The 11,782-nt window shown below is 42.4% G+C and overlaps 1 long non-coding RNA gene across 1 annotated transcript; it reads right to left on the bottom strand.

Moving 5' to 3' along the window:
• Window positions 1-1,184: 1,184 nt before the first annotated feature.
• On the bottom strand, window positions 1,185-10,125 carry LOC147017173 (uncharacterized). The gene is made up of 2 exons (XR_015049381.1): window positions 4,969-10,125; window positions 1,185-4,520 (listed from the first exon to the last, which is right to left on the bottom strand). It is a non-coding gene; the product is annotated as an uncharacterized LOC147017173 (long non-coding RNA).
• Window positions 10,126-11,782: the final 1,657 nt, after the last annotated feature.

Raw genomic sequence — 11,782 nt, 5'->3', positions numbered from 1 at the left:
AGGGACAGCGCAGGTAGGACGGTTTGGAGACAAAGTGAGAGAGGCGAGATTGAGATGGTTTGGACGTGCACAGGAGGGAAGCGGAGTATCTCGGGAGAAGGATGCTGAGGATGGAGCCGCGAGGTAAGAGGAGAAGATGAAGGCCAAAGAAGAGGTTCATGGATGAGGTGAGGGCGGACATGCGGGTGGTTGGAGTGTCAATGGAAGATGTGGAGGATAGAGTGAAATGGAGATGATGATCCGCTGTGGCGAGCCCTAATGGGAGCAGCTGAAAGAAGAAGAAGAAAAGAAGAGAAGACTGTCTACAAAAACGTTAATTCAACAGAGCCAAGTGCATGAGCTGGTGCCTCATGAGATCAGTTTACTGGGAGGAGGGTTGTTCAGTAACTGTAAGGTGGGGGGGGGGGGGTATTGTCCAATTTAGGTATTGTGATAGGAGTGGAGATGAGTATTCAGAGCACTGCCAGGTAGCTTTGATAGTTTACTGCCCAAGGAGCTCAGATGGCTAGAGGGCTCAGGCCAGATCATATTTCAGGAAATTAGCGACAGGCAACTGCCTCGTCCGCCTCAGCCTGGCTACGCCCTTAATTCTTAGTTATTCCAGTTATCAAAATGTGAATGTTTACATATAAAATTATTTCACCATACAAAAATGCACACCATCATATACCAAGCAATGGTGAGAAACATAAGAAGGCCGCATCTTCGGCCATCAAACACCCCCAAGAGCCGCAAATCGCAATCTTCTCCCACCCCCCCCCCCCCCCACGTTACCGCAATTACGAGTCAAACGATGCATTCTCATTTAAAAAGAGCTATAAATTCGGAATATAATAATGGATTAAACACATCACAACTTATAAATATTCAGTACTTACCCTATGCAACATCTGGGTGACCATATTTTGTAAGCATTTAAAATGCCCATACACAGTGTTAGGTGGAAAACCAGGGGGGGGGGAGAGGGACAGGTACATACATTACAGGCCCCAGGTTACCCATCTCGACTGTGGAGCAACCATAAACCAGCTTTCACATTTTCATATATACAGTATCTCGATATATATATATATATATATATATATATATATATATATATATATATATATATATATATATATATATATATATATATATACATGTCGAGATCAGGGTCTGCAATCAAGCAATGACTACACCAATCGTCGTAGAGAAGAGCGTTTAATGCGCATCAAAAGTGTACACGAGAGTAGAAAGGCACAGAATACCTACAGTATACCAGCTCAGTCAAAACTCTCTGGCCCGCAAGCAGTTTGGTTTACTTTATATATACTTTTCCTGCTCATCTGGTTTCTTTGAAAGTAACAACACCCCAGCAAATATTCTCTCCTGGCCTGACAAAGCATTTATCTTTTCACAAGCAAGAAGATCTGTTATTGATCAGGCAGATCTTTATCACAATATATATTATCGTCTCATTCTGCTACAAGATGTTCCCCTTTGAACTATACCAAAACAGTGCTGATTTATAATTGGGCTTCTCTGAGCCCAAGGCTCAAAGAATGTTGTTACAAGGGCCAACAAGAAAGCCAGATGTTCAGCTGCACGACAGAGAGACAGAGAGACAGAGAGACAGAGAGACAGAGAGACAGAGAGACAGAGAGACAGAGAGACAGAGAGACAGAGAGACAGAGAGACAGAGAGACAGAGACAGAGACAGAGACAGAGACAGAGACAGAGAGAGAGAGAGAGAGAGATAGCCAACTGGCTTTGATTACAAACAGTCAAAAATGGTAGCTTACTGAGAGCATCTTAAATGCTTTGGCTTCCTCAATTAAATGCTACATTCAATTTTAAGAAAAGGTAATCCTGTTAAAATGGCTGCTTTCATCTTGGGAGCTGTTCAACAGCTCCACATTTGCCCCTCTGTTACTTAGAAACATAGTGGAAAAGGAACACCACAATTATAATATTTTTTAGAGATGGGATCTTGATGGAGCGGCAAGGTGGTAAAAGGGAGTCTCGTCCAGAAGTGGCCCACTCTTATGAGTAGCTCCAAGTGGGTCATTACGTCACGAAAGCTCCGCCCGCACTTTCTTGCTTCATAGAAAAGCCCCCCCTCCACCATCCCGACCGGCCCATCAATACCCCACCCCTCTATAGAATAGTGGATACATTTCAACAATTATAACTTGAATATAGGTCATGAGGAAGCAAAAATTACCTTTCAAAAACAACTTACACAAAATTATTTCACACACACAAAAAGATACATATATTTTCAACTAACTATGGTTCTTTATGAACAAGAATATAATTTTTATAAACAAGTCAGAATTAGCAAACAAGAATATAATTTTTATACACAACAAGTAAGAATCTATATATCGTGTTCTTTATGAACCAACAAAAAGAATATCAGCAAACAAGAATATAATTTTTATAAACAACAAGTAAGAATCTATATATTGTGTTCTTTATGAACCAACAAAAAGAATATCAGCAAACAAGAATATAATTTTTATAAACAACAAGTAAGAATCTATATATTGTGTTCTTTATGAACCAACAAAAAGAATATCAGCAAACAAGAATATAATTTTTATAAACAACAAGTAAGAATCTATATATTGTGTTCTTTATGAACCAACAAAAAGAATATCAGCAAACAAGAATATAATTTTTATAAACAACAAGTAAGAATCTATATATTGTGTTCTTTATGAACCAACAAAAAGAATATCAGCAAACAAGAATATAAACTGCAAGCCAGAGTGAAAGAAAATTTTAAAGAAAAGTCCCAACATTTTCCAACAAGGCAATGTTCAGATAACATTTCTTTCCATCTTCGTCATCGGTGTGAGCAAGTCGAGACACTCATCCAATGTGAGTGTAAGCAGTGGGTCAACAGTCCCATTAAGTTCACAGTACTTTTCAGGGTCTATGGGTTGGGGAGGAAAACCAGAGTGAATTATCGGGGAGGGTAGAGACGGCGGAGATGTTGGCAGCGGTTTGACCACAGCAGGCTCCCCCAGGACCGTCTCCGGTTTTGTTGTTTTCTTTGCTGTAGAAGAACAATGTCTCACGCACTCCCTGATTAGATTTTTAATACAAGTGATGACAACAATCACTGCTATGAAGATCATGAGCCCTATAAACAACCAATGGATTATCCAGGCTCCCCAACTCCCCAATATTCCCTTCAACCAAGATCCCATTGACCATCCCTTGTTAAAATCATGATATTTTGCACCTTCAGCTTTAATTTTTTTTTTCAGCCAAATTATCAATTTCTTCTGAATTATCTGGAATGTATGTGCAGCATTCCACACCTATAACCGCACACGTCCCTCCTTTTTCTGCTAAAAGCATATCCAGAGCAATGCGGTTTTGCATCACGGTTGTCCGTATAGCTACCAGCTCGGCACTCGTTTTGTGAAATCCTTCGCTGGTGGTATTAGCAAACTTTTCCAAAGATGCTGCCAAATTGATAATTTCCCTTGCACTTTTGCCTGCTCCATAAAAGGGGAATGCAATCATGAAAAACCTCTCAACTTCTGAAATAGCTCTTTTCGATCTGACTTGTGGTACAAAGGGTGATTGGTCAGTGATTCGAATCCTGGGTAGTATAAATACCAAAAAACATGATCCCCTCCATCCCACTGGTAGCCATGAGTATGCCTTATACCCACACACAAAATATGTACCATTTAGGGGTGCCTGAGGTTCAAGCAGGTTATTTAATTCGATTTTTACAGGTATGGTTGTTCCATTAATTCACCCTTTTATGGTCACCATTTCATCCCCATGTCTAGCATAATACTGGCATGTTGATTCTCCTAAATGGGGTCCCCCCCCCTTGTCCTCTAACTAGACAAATCAATCCAATTTGTTTGTGCATGAGCTGAAAATGTGGGGGGTACTTTTCTAATCCCTCCCCCTTCTTCAATCCATCATAATTCGTTACTTTTAGTGCTCTTGCCGGGCCCTGTCCCACAGCCTCTTGCTTAATAGTTCTGTACTTAGGGTAATACCAATGCGCATAGTTCGTGCAATTATAACCCCCCTTCTCCCAATTACTTTTTATTTCTATTATTCTACCTTCCACTGATGCCTTCTCTACTTTAGTTAAAACTGGTCTATCTTGTCTACGGACTATGTACCCACACATGTTCTCCCCCTGGAGTGGAACTGCAAACAAGGGTAATCCGTGTTTTCCCATATACGCCTTCCTAATGCAATTGATCCCAATGTTTACCTTTTTTCTTCCCTGTGCACCCTGTCACAACCCATTCCTTGTTTCCCCTACCATTGACCTACCAAACATTCTGATCTCTATGGCATTCCCAAAATGTCCTCACTATCTGTTATTGTCCATATTATCACGATTATACACATGCTAATCAAACACTGCCACATCTGTCATAAACCTCCAGTAACATTCTTTCTCTTTTCGATTTCCTGTATCCTTTTGCAATGAGATGCGTGAATCCATGATTGGCTTACCTTTTCTTGACAGCTCCTTGGGTAACCAATAATACCTGAAAAAGTCCAGTCCACTGCATCTTTAGGACGTTCCTCCATTCGAACACCCTGTTGTCAAACTCTTTCACAATATTTATTCGCATCACAAGAGTTAATATTCATTTATACATGTCCATATATTTTACAGACATTCTACCAATAATTATATGTACTGTTTGGCCGTGCCCTTAAATTGGTGACCAGGATCCCAGAGCCCTGAGCTCAACTTTCATTTACCACTAAACGAACCCCAGAGGGCTAACTCAGCCTGTCACTCCTTTAAGACTGGCAAAAAAAAAAAATGAACATCAGTACACTGGTAATAGGGACACCACATCAGCAGCACAGTCATGCTCCAACCAGTGATGTAACCAACAGCCCAAAGGCAGCACACACCACAAACATTTGATAATACATAGCTGCTTCCAAAACTTTCGATTTTACAAATTTTCGATTTTCTCCCACCTCTGCAAGTTCTTGAGTGTACCATATTCTCAGCACCTCCTTCTACATCATCCCCCTTTTTGTTCGTGCAGCTCATTTTTATGAGCCAAAACGAGCAAACCTTTTGGGTCACCACTTTGTTGTGGGGGGGTATCAGCAGCAAGCACGACCGCTAGAGGGAGCAGTAGAGTTAGTTCCACCGACCGCACCCTTCTTTCCCATTCATAAGTTGGTCGTCATCAGAGAGCGTACATAGCCCCACGGTCTACCATTATGAAAATACAATGCACAGAGAACCTTCCCAGGTACGGTGGCTGCTATGATATGAAAAACGCGTTTTTAAAATACCAACCGATGCTGACGTCAGAAGACAACAAATTCAGATCTCAACGTAAACAAAGATGTGAATTCTGCCTGTCCGAACCGACCCATGGGTTCACACGACTACCTTCACCACAGATGCATGTGCTCACCTGCACCCACCATTTGCTCACCCACTGACCCAGATGATCCTGATGGTGCAATTATCCCAATCGCCCCTTGGCGTCCTGGTGTTGCAGACCCCTGTCTCCAGCATTGCCCTGAGGGCCAATCATGCCATCATGACCACTTGGGCCTGGAGGTCCGATAGGACCTGAACCACCAACAGTTCCACTGCCTCCCGCTTCTCCAGGCGGTCCAGACAACCCAGTGGCTCCCTGGGCACCATCATGAAGCCCATAAGAAGCACATAAGGGTAGAGTCATTAGAATATAAAATAAATGGAAATTTATACACAAGCACCCATATAGGTGCTGCTTAAGGACTGGCCCCCACCAGACACACCCCCCCCAAAAGGGACCCCGTTGAGTCTTCATTGATACTCCCCCCTCGGAGGGAAGGTGAGCTGGAGGTGAGAAGCTTCCTTGGACCTTCCTGCCTCGTGCAATCCTTGACAATCCGGCTCGATGGTACTTGAACCTGCAACTCGATACCGCTGCAAGCACCAGGTAGTTAGGTAGCGTTGATTGCCAATGGAACTCCCCCACAGGCGCTTGGCACGTATGCTCATCGGAAAGGCCAAAGGTGGAAGGTAGCCAGGGAGGATGTCGTTGTTGTAGTTTTTTTCTTCATATGTGCTCAATATATTACTATCGATTTAACTATTCTTGACTAGCCTACCTTGCGACATTAAATATCCTCTTATTTCCACAGTTCCCCTACATTGTGTCATCTGTACAGTATACACATATCAGGAATATGCTTTCACCCTCGGCTAGATTGCATACCGCAATTAGCACAGAATTACTTTCCAAGATGTTATTCTCAGTGTACACTACATACCCTGACAGTTATGTCGAGTATCGGACATCTTTTGATTACCACATTTTACTCAAACAGTGAGTCAACCAACACTGCATAATCAGATATCATCCATTCATCCATTTGGACCACACTTCTGCAAAGCATTTGGTGCTGCCCAAAATAAAATAAAATAAAATATTTTCCTCTGTTCCCGGCTGAGTTACGTATGTAATTATGCCCACAGCCACAGTTGCGATTTTAACTCGTTCTTCATTCAAACATGTCATGGTAATTGTTTTTTAAAAATCTGCCAAATTCTCAATTATCTTTTACATGAGCCTAAAGTAAATCCCAACACACACTCCGCACCTCACTTACACGATTTGCATTTCCTCTTTCAAACCGTCAGAGCACACTGTCTATTGTTTGTGGCTCTTGGCGACTCCTGACTCTCAATATCCCTGGTTCCTGAGGTTGACTCAGCCTGTCATTCCTCCCAGGTCGGTGAGATTATTTATTCCAATGTGTGTATCGGTGGAGGGACACTGCATCATTTGCACTGACACGTCCTTGAGACAATTGATACTAATCTGTCGCCACGTACTGCACACAACTGACGACTCGAGTTCTGACTTACGCCCATCATGACAGCAGCTGTGCCCCTGCACGTTCGAGCAGCAGTTTTGTAGCTTAATGTTCAGGGTGCCTGGAATAACTTGCCAACTCTTCGCAAAAAGCATCGTGGGATCTTTAATGTCCACGAACCGATGTTAGCAAACTTTGCAGTGCATGTGAAACACCAGGATGGCAGTTTTAGAGCTGCGTTGAGATTTGAACCGAGGCTGCACAGCTCAAAGGGCAGCCATACCTCCAGACTCTTCGGAGGTGCAGGGGACTGTAGGGGGTTGGCACATTGTAGAATTTACTCAGGGTCCAGCACACAATGGTCTTGTCCATTTGCACATGTGTACTTGCAAACTTACAAGGCCAGGATGAACTGCTTCGAAAATTTACACAGCACCCTCGGCACGGCCGATTTCAATGCGGCCCAGATGTTGACCACACTCGTGCTTCGTGCTCCATCTCGCACACCGTACAGCCCTCCCTCCTTCGAGGGCTCCACACACGGCTTACTTCGTACATTCAACCACAGATGCCAACCACAATTGATTGTAAAACCGAGCTCCTCACAATAATGATGCAACCAACCGTGTTGATAATTTTCCGTGCCTCACTCGTTAAAAAAAAGATATTTCTTTTCCAAAGCCTCTCCCCGTATTCAGGCAAACTTCACGCAGCCCGACTCTCCCAAGCAAAGATCGCGCACAGCCCGCACTTCACAGCAGGGCACCAACACATTGAGCACGATAACCGCTTTTATGGTCAATTTTAATCCAAATAATTTATCCTGACAGATCGAGGCTCATATAAGGACAACAGACATGTTCCTCTGTCCACTTTCATACAAAAAAAAAAAAAAACTTGATCGCGCCAGGCAGAGGATTAATGCTCCGTGACAAGGTCCGCAATGGCCGCGTGTTCAAAGACCACTAGTCATTTCCCCCAAAAACATTTCTGCAGCTTACCTAATGTCTTTGTCCTGGTTCTTGGATGTCATTGTTTCATTCACCGACGAGTGAAGACACAGCACGCCTCTGGGCACAGCATGTGCACTTCGACACAGCTCGCCCCCACCTTTTATCATACTCCTCCTTCCTTCGCACCTTGGTCCCGCGTCTCTCCCCATCCCCATCCACATCCACAACAAACTGCGTACGCGTTCGACCCACACATTAAAACGTATACAAATTAATTTAACCACATTTCAGAACTATTTGACTCTATATTAAATTACCTTTTATTTATTTACAACCACGATTAAATAATTCGTGTTGTATGGACTCCTGGACTTGGAGATCACAATCAAGGCTTTATTCGGCACATCTGACACAAATTTTCCCGTTGACTCGTTTTGGAGTCGTTAAAAAAAAATCTCAGAGGAACACGACCCCCACCTTTACCCTTCAGGCAAGGCGCACACATTCCTCCACTTCAAAATGGGGCATCCTTCCCTCTGTGGGTTATCATTCTCACAATGGGGGCATCCTTCCCTCTGTGGGTTATCATTCCCTCCCACCTTCCATTTCCACACATTGTTTTCACGAGCAGCCGAGCTTCGTCCGCTGTTCTTTTAGCACCTCGCATTAAATTTCCAATTATTATCACATCAGAACTAATCTCAATTCCTGTTCTTTTAATGGATATTTTACTGATTTTGAATTTGCTGCACTGTAACCTTCCCTTCCGCCTGCGTTTTTCCGCTACCTCCTCACCGGGAAGGCAAAAGTCGTGGCCAGCGACCTCGTACCTTCCAGGTTTGGACACAACCTCGACGGATAAAGGTAACCCTCAGATGGGTTACCTGGTATTCTCTCTTGATTTCCCTGCTCTGTGTACTGCAGTTGCACGGGTGGGGCAAGGTGTTTTCTCAACTTATTCTTTTAATCTTAACACTTACAAGTTTTCTTTTTTGTTTTTCCAACATTATTTATTTGTCATGCTTCTTCCCTACACATCTTACAAGCTTCAAGTTTGGTTCGGGCTTATTCACAAATGCATATCTTAACGAATCTTATTCTAGGAATGCATATGGGTACTTTTATATTCATTCATACCATGATTCTAATTGATCACATTACCTTGGTCCATAATTTCTGTTACAGCTTTATTTTCCCACTTTCCCTGAATAATTTCTAGAGTATTCTTGGACTGGTCAGTGTTTTGCCTGGGGTGGTCTCGGGTTGGGTTGAGTGTCTTTCACACCTTTCCACGAACCCTCACACTCCCTTGCACACCTTCCACGTCCTCAATCTCCCACAGAAATACCTTGTCTCTTGGAGATTTCTCAGATTACCCTCCCAGGGTTTGAACCTTGCAATCTCCCCTTTAGACATTGTTCTCCAGGGATTTCTTAGATGAGCCTGTAAGCATCACCTGCAACCCCCCCTGCGAACACTTAACCCCCCAGGGGTACCCTTCTTTTTGATGCGCACAAAGCTCCCTCTTTTCTCGTTCTTTTAAAATAAGTACAGATCACAAAGAGCAGCGAACCTGTATGTCCCGGTGCGAGAAAAAGAGGCAGTTCTTACCTTATCTTTAAGCCGGCCGGCTGCTGTCCTCTTTTTGTCTCTCCAAGCAAGAAGTTCCCCTCTCTTGCTCTGTTTTTACCCCCTTGCCAACTACGCCAAAATGTCGAGATCAGGGTCTGCAATCAAGCAATGACTACACCAATCGTCGTAGAGAAGAGCGTTTAATGCGCATCAAAAGTGTACACGAGAGTAGAAAGGCACAGAATACCTACAGTATACCAGCTCAGTCAAAACTCTCTGGCCCGCAAGCAGTTTGGTTTACTTTATATATACTTTTGCTGCTCATCTGGTTTCTTTGAAAGTAACAACACCCCAGCAAATATTCTCTCCTGGCCTGACAAAGCATTTATCTTTTCACAAGCAAGAAGATCTGTTATTGATCAGGCAGATCTTTATCACAATATATATTATCGTCTCATTCTGCTACAAGATGTTCCCCTTTGAACTATACCAAAACAGTGCTGATTTATAATTGGGCTTCTCTGAGCCCAAGGCTCAAAGAATGTTGTTACAAGGGCCAACAAGAAAGCCAGATGTTCAGCTGCACGACAAAGACAGAGACAGAGAGAGAGAAAGAGAGAGAGAGAGAGATATAGCCGACTGGCTTAGATTACCAACAGTCAAAAATGGTAGCTTACTGAGAGCATCTTAAATGCTTTGGCTTCCTCAATTAAATGCTACATTCAATTTTAAGAAAAGGTAATCCTGTTAAAATGGCTGCTTTCATCTTGGGAGCTGTTCAACAGCTCCATATATATATATATATATATATATATATATATATATATATATATATATATATATATATATATATATATATATATACATACATATATACAGTGGAACTTTCCGGACTTGGCACCTCGAGGGACCGGCCCAAAAGTGCCAACTTCGAGAAGTTGCCAAGTCCGAGAAGTTTGGAGTTCCCCGCAAAAGTGCCAACAAAAACAATGGAACAGTGAAGCGATTTTTACAATTTATGTACATTTATTAACACACAAGATATTGTTGTGGGCCAGGGTTCGGTGGCGATAAACGACCACTGGGGGAGCAGTAGGGTCATCTCCACCAAACACGCCGGAATTTAGGTCGTGACTCTCGGATGAGTCCGAAAGGTCATGTGTCCCTTAACGGACCGTGGTCGCCAATATTTTGACGGCGTAGGGTAGGGTTAATCGCCAAATTTCAATATACCTAAGTACCCACGTCATCTAACAACCGGGGAAAACCACACCCTCGACGGACCTCGGGCGGAACGGGCCGTTTACCAATCCCGATCCAGGTGTAAACCGAGTGGGGATTCCCAAGATTTGTTAGGGTTAGTTGTATTCGCCCGTATCGTGGGAGGAGGAGTGAAGCGAGGGTTTTTGTTAGCGTTGTGCGGCTTCAAGATGTAAAAAAAAACCTGACTATAAAAGAAACCCGCAGCGCACACATGTAATTCCAATTAGACATAGGGGATGGGGCCCTAACTATAAACACATACTTATCGAAATAACTGAACTGCGGGGGCTGCTGTCTGTTTGTGTGCAAATGGCTTCCAGATTCGTAACAATATATGTGCAATAACTTCTCTTTAAAGACCTTAGCAAGATATACAATACTGTTTATTTAAAATTAGCAAATTACGTACATGTATCTTCATTATTACATGTAACAACTAGAGGGGGAGCACTCGGTAGAGTGCAAAACCTCCGCCGCCAATACTGCTGGGTCACTTAAGTGAACCTGATATCCTATTCATTGTAGGTAAAAACGGATCAGACTCTACTGAACCACGATTAAATAAACTAAACTAGATCGACATGCATGTAGAAATGTGAAAAAAATAAAATCGAATTTTTTTTGAAAAAAAAAAGTTGCAAAATTTGTTGTTTTTTTCTCCAACAAATTTTTTTTTGGGGGGGGGGAGGGTTGGAAATCACTTAAAACATGTAGAAATGCAAAAAAAAAAAATATTCAAATATTTTTAAAATAAAATCGAAATTTTTTTGAAAAAAAGTTGCAAAATGTTGTTGTTTTTTTTTCTCTAACAAATGTATTTTTTGGGGGGTTAGAAATCACTTAAAACATGTAGAAATGTAAAAAGAAAAATTCAAATTTTTTTTCAAAATGACCGCAATAGCAGTCATATTGGACTTTGGACCAAGTCCAAAATCTAATGACATGATCCTTGGACCATACCTAATCCCCCCACCAAGTTTTGTCAAAATCTGTCCAGGAGTTTTTCCGTACTGTTCACAAACAAACAAACAAACAAACAGACAGGGGTGAATACAGTAACCTCCGTCCATCTTCGATGGCAGAGGTTAATAATTTTATTCGCTATCCTGGCGAACTAAATAAGACATCAAATCCGTCTGGTGGGAAGAAGTCACAAATTTTTCTTGCAAAGAGTTGTT

This window comes from Eptatretus burgeri, chromosome 11, assembly GCF_056783735.1.
Source record: "Eptatretus burgeri isolate ZD-2024b chromosome 11, Ebu_testis_v1, whole genome shotgun sequence".
Taxonomy (NCBI): Eukaryota; Metazoa; Chordata; class Myxini; order Myxiniformes; family Myxinidae; genus Eptatretus; species Eptatretus burgeri.
Note: the sequence above shows the minus strand (reverse complement) of the source record. Positions and strands in the feature narration are given on the sequence as shown.